This window comes from Zingiber officinale, chromosome 1B (genome assembly GCF_018446385.1).
Source record: "Zingiber officinale cultivar Zhangliang chromosome 1B, Zo_v1.1, whole genome shotgun sequence".
NCBI lineage: Eukaryota > Viridiplantae > Streptophyta > Magnoliopsida > Zingiberales > Zingiberaceae > Zingiber > Zingiber officinale.
Window position 1 is genome coordinate 16,389,317 of NC_055986.1, and position 12,007 is coordinate 16,401,323.

Below are 12,007 nucleotides of genomic sequence, written 5' to 3' on the forward strand. Positions count from 1 at the left end.
ATAACTTTCTGAAAATTATCCACATGTTTAAAGAAAGATTTAATTTATAAAATTTCCTTTTAACCAATCATGAAGGGATTAAAATTATTGGAGAAATTTTTTATAAAATTTCCGGAAGCAAATAAGGAAGTTTTAATTTGTGTTTAAAATTTTTATTTGCTTGGAGATTTGGTTTGGCTGGCCATTATAATAATGAGAAGAAAAATTATTTTTAATTAAATAAGATTTTCCTTTTCATGGCAAAAGAATTAAGGAAGTTTTTATTAAAATTTCCTTATTTGCCAAGACCAAGGATTATAAAATAGGAGGTGGAGGAGCCTTCATGGGTGAACAACCTTTATTCTTTTCCTCCCTCTCTTCCTTGGTTTTGGTGGCCGGCCCTATTTCTCTCCTCTCCTCTTGTTGGCCGAAACCTATCTTCTTGGTGGAGCTCTTGTTTGTGGCCGAATCAAGGAAGGAGAAGAAGAAGAGAAAGCAAGTCTCGGCTCTAGCATCCCTTGGAGCATTGGTGGTGGCCGAAATTCTTCATCCTTCAAGAAATTTATTGTGGCCGAAATCTAGAAGAAAGAAGGAAGGTGGAAAGGTGGTTCTCATCTCGGAAGATCGTTGCCCACACAACGTCCGAGGTTAGAAGAGGAATACGGTAGAAGATCAAGAGGTCTTTGTCTTCAAAAGAAAGGTATAACTAGTAATGTTTTTCCACATCATGCTAGTTTTATTTCTTTGTAAAAATACCAAATACAAGAGGCATGCGATTCTAGTATTTCGAATTAGTTTTCGATGTTGTGTTCTTTTGTTTTATTTTCAAACTTGTGCTTCGATTGCTCTTTTTGGTTGACCTAGAGTTATTTAAGGAAATTAAATATAAGCTTTCCTTAAAAGGCTTTGTCTAGTCGGTGGTGGTTGTTCCCATATCCAAGAAGGTCATGTGCCTCACCACGTCAGTACTGGAAGCCAATTTTGGAAATAGATATTTAATTGTCTTCGTAACCTAGGTGATTTGGATCAAACGTGTTAAGTTCCGCAGGAGATCCAAGTCTAAACCTAAAAGAACAAATAAGTTAAACTTAGGATCAAACGTGTTAAGTTCCGCAGGCGATCCAAGTTTAATTTAAAAGAACACATGGTAGCTAGGAAAAGGTTCAGACCTTTGTACAAAATTTTTGTACAGTGGAACCGTTGGGCTTTCCGAGTAGCAACCAACAATTCTATCCTAACTCACTCCTCTTGGAACACCACAGTGGAATGGTGTATCCGAAAGGAGGAATCGTATCCTATTAGATATGGTTCGACCTATGATGAGTCACACAGATCTTTCTATGTCTTTTTGGGGATATGCTCTAGATACAACAACCTTCACACTTAACGGTGTTTCATCCAAGGCGGTGATAAAGACACCATATAGGATATGGACCGGGAGAGATGCCCTGATATCTTTTATGAGGATTTGGGGTTGTGAGGCTTACGTTCGACGTCAAGTCTCGGATAAATTGGGATCCAAATCTGATAAGTGCTATTTTATAGGATATCCCAAGGAAATGAAGGGATATTACTTCTACATTCCCAGTCAACACAAAGTATTTGTGGCTAAGACTGGGGTATTTCTAGAAAAGGACTTTGTTTCTAGAAAAACTAGTGGGAGTACATTCGATCTTGAAGAAGTTCAAGATATGGACCATAGCACTGAAGCCATGATGGAAGTTGAAATGGAACCACAAAGTGTTGTGGATGATGAGATTGTTGCTCAAGAAGTTGAGGAACAACAACCAGTTCAAGTAGACCTTACCTCTTCGCAGGTTTGATAAGGTACGTCATCAGCCTGAGAGATACTCATTTCTCTTGTCTGACCATGACGATGTTATGCTCGTTGAGAATGACCCTACCTCCTATCAGGAAGCTATGATGAGACCAGATTCTAAATCATGGCTAGAGACCATGAGATCCGAGATGGAATCTATGTACACCAACCAAGTATGAACTTTGGTTGATCCACCTGAAGGCGTCAAACCCATTGGGTGTAAGTGGGTCTTTAAGAGAAAGACTGACATGGATGGACTTATTACCTATAAGGGTTGCTTGGTACCTAAAGGTTTCAAGCAAATTCATGGTATTGACTATGATGAAACATTTTCTCCAGTAGCGATGTTTAAGTCCATTCGAATCATGCTTGCTATTGCAACATACCACGATTATGAGATCTGGCGGATGGATGTCAAAACTGCGTTTCTGAATGGAAACTTGCTCGAGGATGTGCACATGACACAACCTGAGGGTTTTGTAGATCCACTGCATAGTGGCAAAGTATGCAAGATGCATAAGTCCATTTATGGACTAAAGCAAGCTTCTTGGAGCTGGAATCTTCGATTCGATGATGCGATCAAACAGTTTGGTTTCATCAAGAATGAAGATGAACCCTGTGTCTATAAGAAGGTTGTTGGGAACACAGTTGTCTTCCTTGTATTGTATGTGGATGACATACTACTCATTGGAAATGACATCCCTTTGCTGCAATCTGTAAAGACTTAGCTAGGAAATTATTTCTCAATGAAGGACTTAGGTGAAGCAGCCTGTATTCTAGGCATAAAGATCTATAGAGATAGATCTAAGAGATTGCTTGGCCTAAGTCAAAGTACATATATTGACACGGTATTACTACGGTTTGCCATGCAGAATTCCAAGAAAGAATTTCTGCCAATGTCACATGGTGTGAGTCTTTCGAAGACTCAAAGTCCCTCTTCTAGAGAGGAGAGAGACCGCATGGATAAGGTCCCTTATGCCTCAGCCATAGGATCTATCATGTACGCCATGCTATGTACTCGTCCTGATGTTTCGTGTGCTTTGAGTATGACGAGCAGATACTAGTTAGATTCAAGTGAACGCCACTGGATAGCGGTCAAGAATATTCTTAAGTACCTGAGAAGGACTAAAGATTATTTCTTGATATTTGGAGGCAATAACGAGCTAGCTGTAAAGGGTTACAGTGATGCCAGCTTCCAAACTGACCAGGATGATTATAGATCGCAGTCTGGGTTCGTGTTTTGCTTGAATGGTGGTGCTGTGAGCTGGAAGAGTTCGAAGCAGGACACAGTTGCTGATTCTACAATAGAGGTCGAGTATATTGCTGCATCAGAAGCAGCAAAGGAGGCAGTTTGGATCCGCAAGTTCATTACTGAGCTTGGGGTGGTTCCTAGCATAGCTGATCCTATAGAGATCTATTGTGACAACAATGGAGCAATTGCGCAGGCTAAGGAACCTCGCTCACACCAGCGGACCAAACACATACTACGACGCTTCCATCTCATTCAAGAGATCATCGATAGAGGAGATGTGAAGATTTGCAGAGTACCCACAGAGGCTAACGTCGCTGATCCCTTGACCAAGGCTTTGGCACAGAGAAAGCATGATGGTCACACTAGGTCATTGGGCCTTAGAGTCTACATTGATTGGCACTAGTGCTAGTGGGAGATTGTTAGTTAGAGCCCTAGAGCCAATCACATGATGATTGTTGTATGTACTCGATGTATCATATTCCTATATATATTTATAAAGGCATTTCTTTATGGCTATTATGCTTACTTGTATTGGTGTTAAATAACTAAGTATAATAGCGTCCTTGAGTAGAAGGTTCTTATCTATATCAATCGATTGGTTGAATTGATAGTAAGATGATATAGAGAACACTACTCTTAATCATTCCTAGTCAAGTATTAACATTCAGGGACAATGTTAATGCGATGAGACTAGCATGTAAGTTAACTCGATGACTTGATCTCACAAGTCATGGATATAGAGATATCAAGTTGACACATGGGTATGTATTGGAGAATGTATACTGAATGACCCGCCATGAGAAAGTATCATGGATCGTTATATGAGTGTCATATACTTTCTCATGTGACTATTAGTATGACTATTAGTCCTTGGACCTAAAGTCACCATGGTTCCCTACATAAGGAGTTGCATACTTTGTCTTCGTCAAACGTCACCCGTAACTGGGTGGACTATAAAGGCGATTACTGGGTATGTAACAAATTATGCGGAGGGATGTGAGTGATGTAGATGGGATCTATCCCTTCTATATGACGGGAGAGACATCATGATTCTTGATAGAGTGAGACCACTAAGTGCATGGCCCTGCTCAAATGAGTCAATATGAGATATTGAGCTCATTTGATTAGAGTGAGTCTACTTGGAGTTCAAGATATAAATTGATTAGAGGATGACACGATTTATGCCTCATTTGATCAATTTAGATGTCAAGGATAGAAGGACATTGTCATATATTGTGAGAGTCGCAATTAGTAGTCACAAAGGTGATATTGGATCTCAATATTCTTGTAACTTGGGTAGTAATAATGTCTTGTTAGATACCGCTCATTACTTATGCTTCTAAATGGGTTTAGGAGCATTGCCAACGTTACAAGAACCTATAGGGTCACACACAAAGGGCAATTAGATGGAAAATAGGTTCATATGATGAACCAAGAGGATTAGGTTCATATGATGAACCAAATTGGATTAAGAGTAATCCAAATTAGACTAATTGAGTTGGACTCAATTTGATTCATGTGTTGAATGAGTCTAATTTAGATTATGACTCATTGAATCAATTTAATTTAATGGATAGAGATTCATTAAATCAAATTGACTTGAATCAATGGTTAGATTTGATCAACCATAGGAGATAAATGAGTCAAGTTTGACTTGACTTGACAGGACAGGGAAGATGAAGGGTCAAGTTTGACTTGACCAAATGCCACTTCATTGTGACATGGCATGGGGGCCAGCCAATGATGATGGTCCACATCATCAAGGCTACATCAAGTGTGTGCCACCTCATGGGGGAGACCAAGAGTCATGACTCTTGGTATTACATGGAGGTATATAACCTCTCATAAGGTGGCCGGCCACTTTATGGTGAGTAAAGCAATTGTGTGCTCATTGAAGTCTTCTTCTTCCTCCTCTCATTCTCTTGTTCTCTCCCTCTCCTCCATTGCCGAGCCACCCAAGAGTGCTAGCACACTCTAAGTGGTTCTTCTCCACCTTTTGCCCGTGTGGATACTTTTAGAGGGGTGTACACTTGACACCCTACGAGATCCGGCAACTCTTGGATGAGCGGGATAAGCGAAGGGCTTCGCAACAAAGGTTTAATCTCTTTTCATGTAGATCTAAGGTAGATCTAGGGTAGAAATATGTACATGATTTAATTTTAAATATATCTTCACATGGATCCGTGGCTAGCTTCGGGGTTTCTGCAACGCAAAAAGTGATTTTTGTGGCTCGAATTGCTAACAAATATGCAGTCGACTGCTCCACACTGACCGAACGAACAGAACCATTCTGTTCGCACCTAGTCGACTGCGCGGTCGACTGTACCAGTCGACTGCTAAAATATACAGTTGACTGCTACAGTACTACTACAGTAACACTACAGTACTGCTACAGTAAACCCCTAGAGTCTAGGATTTGACCCTCGAGTACATTCGCTCAGCACTCATCCTCGCCTGACCAACCTAGACCTAGCCTTCTAGCCTCCTTCATCAGCCTTGCGTCCCTCGGATGCCTCCCCATCCTTTACGTCTTGCCTTCTGGAGCTTCCATCGGCCTTGTCATTATTGTCGGGTCTTCCTTTGCTAAGAGGTCGCGCCTCTGGGACTTCATCTATTGTCAAGTCACACTTGAACTTACGTTGCCAAAACTTACATGCTAAGCTCCCCCTTGAGCTAGGATTTCCCGCAAAGGTAAACTTCTCCCCCTTTACCTGAACAATCACTCCCCCTTCACCTAAGCTCCCCCTTGAGTTAGGATTTCTTTTAAAGGTGTGTAGGTTTCCCACTTAAACCTAAACTTCTCCCCCTTTGCCATACATCAAAAAGAGCTCCAACAATATCCCAATTATTGGACTCTTTGACCTCTAATGACCATAAACATCTAGTATTAATCCCCCATAAGATTACATACATGTTTTATTACTCTTTTGGTCATTTTCTAATATTGGAAAACATTCTTAGATTGTATCAGTCGACTGTCATAAGTACCAGTCGACTGACATCATCAAAACGAGCTTACAGAGACATTCTGTGCTCATGAACAGTGCTACCAGTCGACTGGTAAAACCATCAGTCGAATGGCCTCGTCAAAATGAGCTTACAGAGACCTTCTGTGCTCAAAACCATTGTTACCAGTCGACTGGTACATTATGTTAGCAAAAATTAGCCTTTTTAATCTAACTTCAGGAATGCACCAGAAATTCCACATACCTCCAAAAATTCCCAAATTTTGTGGAGAGGTCTATTTTAACATTGTCTACTTGGGAAAAATATATATAAAAATATATTTATCACAGACATAAAGATTGATATAAAATTTAAAACTAGCTAAATTGTTCAATTAAACCTTGACCTAAAGTCCTAGTTTTGGCTTCCTCTTGATGTATCTGCCCATACTAAACCATAATGCATCCCTAGCATTAGTTTATATGACATCTATATATCAAAAACTAATTTTCATGCAATATGAACCCAATTCATATTTTCATTCATGAAACTCAACTCAATTGTGCCAATTTCTTGGATTTAAGACTCAAGTCCGTCTCCAAATCACTTGACACATTTAATAACCCATCTACCATGGGTCCTAGAGACTTTTCCTAACCTTAGGAATTTGAACCTTAGCCACCTCCCTTGGTGACTCATCCACTATGACTAAGCCACTTCGGTGCACCTCGGGTGACACTTGGCCTACAAAACTCACCTTCTTAACCTTAGACACATTGTCTTTGGTTAATTTCTTCTTGTCCTTAACCTTGGACACCTTATCCTTGCCATAATTATATGTCACCCTAGCATATTCCTTTTTATTGGCCTTAGATAACTTTCCCTTGTCCTTGGTCACTCCTCCCTTACCAATATCATGTGTCACCTTAGCACTTGACCTCCTTTTGGTCTTGGAGGGACTCAATTTGACATTTTTGGATCTTTGACCACCCAAATACATGTCAAGTCCTTTAGGTCCAATAATAAACATCTCTAGGACTTTCTCCATTTCCTCAAGCTTTGTCTTCAAGGCTTGATTTTCCAATTCTAGGGTTCTAACCCTAGAATCAACATGCCCATCATGGACATTCCTAGACCTACCCTTCCTAGGCATGTGTCTCTCCTTCTTGGGATTAATGCCTAGGTTTTCAACTACCTTCTTCTCCTTAGGTAAGATAGGTTGTTTCCTTTTAGGTCTATCATTTGAAAATGATTTTCTAGAGTTATCACCTACATTAACCCTATTCCTATCATTATACCTAAATCCATGATTATGCTTGGGTAAACAATCTACATTATTTCTAACAAGCATATAAGAATTAGAGCTTGGATTAAACTTTAAATTAGGGATTACCTTCCCTTTTACCTTTGAAGCTCCCCCTTGACTTGTGCTCCTCTTCTTTTCCCATTTCTTCAAGTGCGCCAATTTCTTGAGCTCTCCTCTCCTTGGGCACTTTGTGTGGTAGTGACCCCACTCACCACATGTAAAACACCTAATGTGCTTCTTTTCCTTCTTATTCCTACAACTCACATTAGTTTCTAAATTAACTTTAGTGAGTTTAAGATTTACCTCCTTTACCTTCTTGAGCGAAGGACATCTACTCTTGTAGTGCCCCATCTTACCACACTCAAAGCATTTGATGTGGTTCTTTTTGCTCTTCTTGGTAGTTGAGGTGGAGGGTTGAGCTTCCAAGTGTTGGAACCCCAAGGTGTTTTGATGTGATCAAACAAGCTAAGTTAGGTCCTGCGTTTGTTTAACCCTTGTGTCTAAGTGTGCAGGAGCTTAGGAACACAGGAAGTCGAGCGGAAGACGCGGCTAGCGAGAAGGATGGCCCGGGAGAGAGCCGACGGGCTCAGTGCGTCCAAGGGACGAGGTGACCGCGGAAGAGTACACCGGTGGACGAGAAGAACGTGCGCGGCGTTCGAGGGACGAGAAACCGGGAAGGAATGCTGCTCGAGGAGAAGGCCGGAACATGGGTTCGGGTGAGCCCTATTCCGGATGGCCGAGATCACTCAAGCTAGTGGAGCCGGAACAGAAGACCCGGACCGAGACGAGCTGAACCGAAGCCGAGCGACCAGACGAAAAAAGTCAACCAGAGTTGACTTTTGGGGTCCGGGGCGCCCGGAACCCTCCGGGGCGCCCGGACCGAAGTTTTTGACCAGATCGAGTCAAACTCGATCTGAACGTTGGGGGATAAAGTTTTATCCCCCCAGGGCACCCAGAACCCCTTCGGGGCGCCCCGACCAGTGCTATAAATATAGCACTGGTTTGCACAGATCATTTAACTCACTTATAATCAATTCCTTCTGTGCTTTCAATTCTGTTCTTTTCATTTGTGCTGTCAACGTTGTAAAGAGGCTACTCCGCCCAGAGGAGAATCAGATAGTGCGCTTACATTCCTTGGATTAGCAATCCCCTGATTGCAAACCAAGTAAAACTCTGGTGTCTGCTTTTCTTTACTTAGTCTCTTTTATTTATTTATTACAAGTGTTCATTATATAGTTGAAATCCGAGAAAGATTCGAGTTTTATTTTATAGGGCAATTCACCCCTCCCCTCTTGCCGGCCTCCAAAGGGACCAACAAGTGGTATCAGAGCAAGACGCGCTTCAGGAGGACTAACCGCCGATCGAAGCAACAAGACGGCCGGACCAAGCATTGTCCCACCAAAATTCGAGGGGAACTTCGCAGACTGGAAGCGTCGTATGGAGGTATTCCTAAAAATAGATTTTGAAATTCGGTTTATTATGAAATATGGTTTTGTAGCTCCAATAGATAAAGATGGAAAAGAAAAAGAAGAGAGCGATTGGACAAAGAAGGAGCAGAATGAGTCCGTAGCAAACAGCCATGCGGAACATCACCTGCTAAGCGTGTTACCGCCTCAAGAGGTCAACCGCATCGGAAACTATTTATCTGCTAAAAAACTTTGGGAGAAGTTCTTGGAACTCCACGAAGGCACGTCCGAAGCGAAACTCGCTAGAAGGGACATCCTCCGCAACAAACTGATGAACATCCGTCTGGAGAAAGGTGAGAAAGTAGCCGGTCTACATGCAAAGGTAAAAGAACTAGTTACTGGTCTCGAAAACCTTGGTGAAACGGTAACAAACCGGGACACTATACGCTACGCGCTCAACGCGTTTCCAAGAACTCCGGAGTGGACATCAATCGTCGATGCTTACTACATCTCAAAAGACCTGGAGGTAAGTACTTTAGAAGAGTTGTTTTCTACCCTTGAATTACACGAAACTAGATATGCATAGATATCAAAGGACACAACCCAGACTATGGCGCTGAACGCAACTAACAAGGATGAACCTGAGTTAGACTCCAAAGACGATCAAGAAGCGTACATGGTAAGAAACTTTAAAAAGTTTTTTAGATCTAATAAATTTAAAATGCAGAATAAAAAGAATCAAAAAGGTAGAAGAAAGATACGGTACTACCAGTGTCAGAAGGAGGGACACCTAAGGGAAGACTGCCCAGAACTCAAGAAGGTCAAAATGAAGACACCCAAGAAACACAACCTAAAAGCAACTTGGGACGACACTTCTTCATCCGAATCAGAAGCTCAAGAATATGCCTGGATAGCACTGATGGCAAGCTACGAAGGACAAAGTACATCAGAACCCAGCATCGATGAAGGGGGAGCGACCTCAGACGGAAGTAGCGAAGCAGGGGGAGATTCAGGCTTCATGTCTGATATGGTAAGTGAGGTATGCCTCTTACCCCCTGATAAACTTTACTTTGGTATCAAAGCTATGACTAAATCCATGTATAAATTAGAAAATAAAAATGCCAAATTAGAAAATGAAATTCTAGAAATAAAGAGAATTTTGGCAAAATCATGTCTTATAGAGGATTTTGAAAAATTGAAAATTGAAAATGAAAAACTAAAAGAAGAAATAGAAAGATTGAAAAAATCTAATGGTTCAAATATTTCCACTTTTAGAAATTATAGAGGTTTAAATTGGTATTATAGATTTCATCAAAGTCAAATTAGAAATATATCAAAAATCTATATACCTAGGAAATACTTGGTTAATCCTGTAGGTAGGAACCTCTACTGGGTTCCAAAAACCTGTTTAAATTAAAATTAAAGTCAGACTTAGCATTTTCAGCAAGGAAATTAAACAACTAATTTCTTTATGAGCCTTTGTCTAAGGAAGTGGTTGTTGCTCCAATAACCAAGAAGGCCTAGTGCCTCGCCACGACCTGGAAGCCAAGTATCGAAATGAAAAGTTTAATTGACTAACTGAAAAAGCATTAATTTTAATTACTTAATGCTTTAAAAGAGTTATTCAATTTGTGTTAGAAAATATTTTAAAAAAAAATTTCTTAGAAATTTTTTTTAGAATTTTTTTTAGAAATTCTTAGAATTGTTTCTTATGAATATTAACTTAGAATTTTTTTTAATTAGAAATTTTTTTTTGGAATGTTAAGATAAGTTTCAAACTTAGATTTTTTTTTTAACACTTATGATTGTTTTTATCTGAAAAATGTTTTACTTAAATTTTTTTTCTCGAAAGAAAAATTCTGAAGAGCGTCTTTTCTTAGACATTTTTTTTACACTCAAAGTTTTGTTTGAATTTACCTTAGACTTGTTTATAACCCCAATTTTTATGTGTTCAAAGGGGGAGAAGTATGTTAAGTCTAGGGGGAGGTAATATAATTTTTCATTTGAGAAATATTTGGACTTATTTGAATATAAATTATTTTTATTGCATGTGTTTACCCTAACTTAACTTGGGTTGCTCACATCAAAAAGGGGGAGATTGTTGGAACCCCAAGGTGTTTTGATGTGATCAAACAAGCTAAGTTAGGTTCTGTGTTTGTTTAACCCTTGTGTCTAAGTGTGCAGGAGCTTAGGAACACAGGAAGTCGAGCGGAAGACGAGGCTAGCGAGAAGGATGGCACGGGAGAGAGCCGACGGGCTCGGTGTGTCCGAGGGACGAGGTGACCGTGGAAGAGTACACCGGTGGACGAGAAGAACGTGAGCGGCGTTCGAGGGACGAGAAACCGAGAAGGAAGGCTGCTCGAGGAGAAGGCCGGAACATGGGTTCGGGTGAGCCCTATTCCGGATGGCCGAGATCACCCAAGCTAGTGGAGCCGGAACAGAAGACCCGGACCGAGACGAGCTGAACCGAAGCGGAGCGACCGGACGGAAAAAGTCAACCAGAGTTTACTTTTGGGGTCCGGGGCGCCCGGAACCATCCGGGGCGCCTGGACCGAAGTTTTTGACCAGATCGAGTCAAACTCGATCTGAACGTTGGGGGATAAAGTTTTATCCCCCCAGGGCGCCCGGAACCCCTTCGGGGCGCCCCGACCAGTGCTATAAATATAGCACTGGTTTGCACAGATCATTTAACTCACTTGTAATCAATTCTTTCTATACTTTCAATTCTGTTCTTTTCATTTTTGCTGTCAACATTGTAAAGAGTCTACTCCACCCAGAGGAGAATCAGATAGTACGCTTACATTCCTTGGATTAGTAATCCCCTGATTGTAAATCAAGTAAAACTCTGGTGTCTGCTTTTCTTTACTTAGTCTCTTTTATTTATTTATTACAAGTGTTCATTATATAGTTGAAATCCGAGAAAGGTTCGAGTTTTATTTTGTAGGGCAATTCACCCCTCCCCTCTTGCCGGCCTCCAAAGGGACCAACACAAAGATCTCTTCTTCCTTGGATTGCTCTTCTTCCTCTTAACTTGAAGATGTGGACGGTTCTACTTCTTCCTCCCTTGAAGATGTAGATGATACCTCCTCATCTTCCTTCTCCTCCTCGGATGTTGAGCTCGTGTCAACATTCGATTGGTCCTCTTCTTGGACCAATGAGTCCTTCTCCTTGGGTTCCTCCTCTTCTTGGTTTTGTGTAGGACTCTCATGAAGTGCAATTACCTTTTCCCAAAGGTCACTTGTGTTCTCGTATTCACCTACATTCAATATCGCATTAGGAGGTAATAAATTAATTAAAAT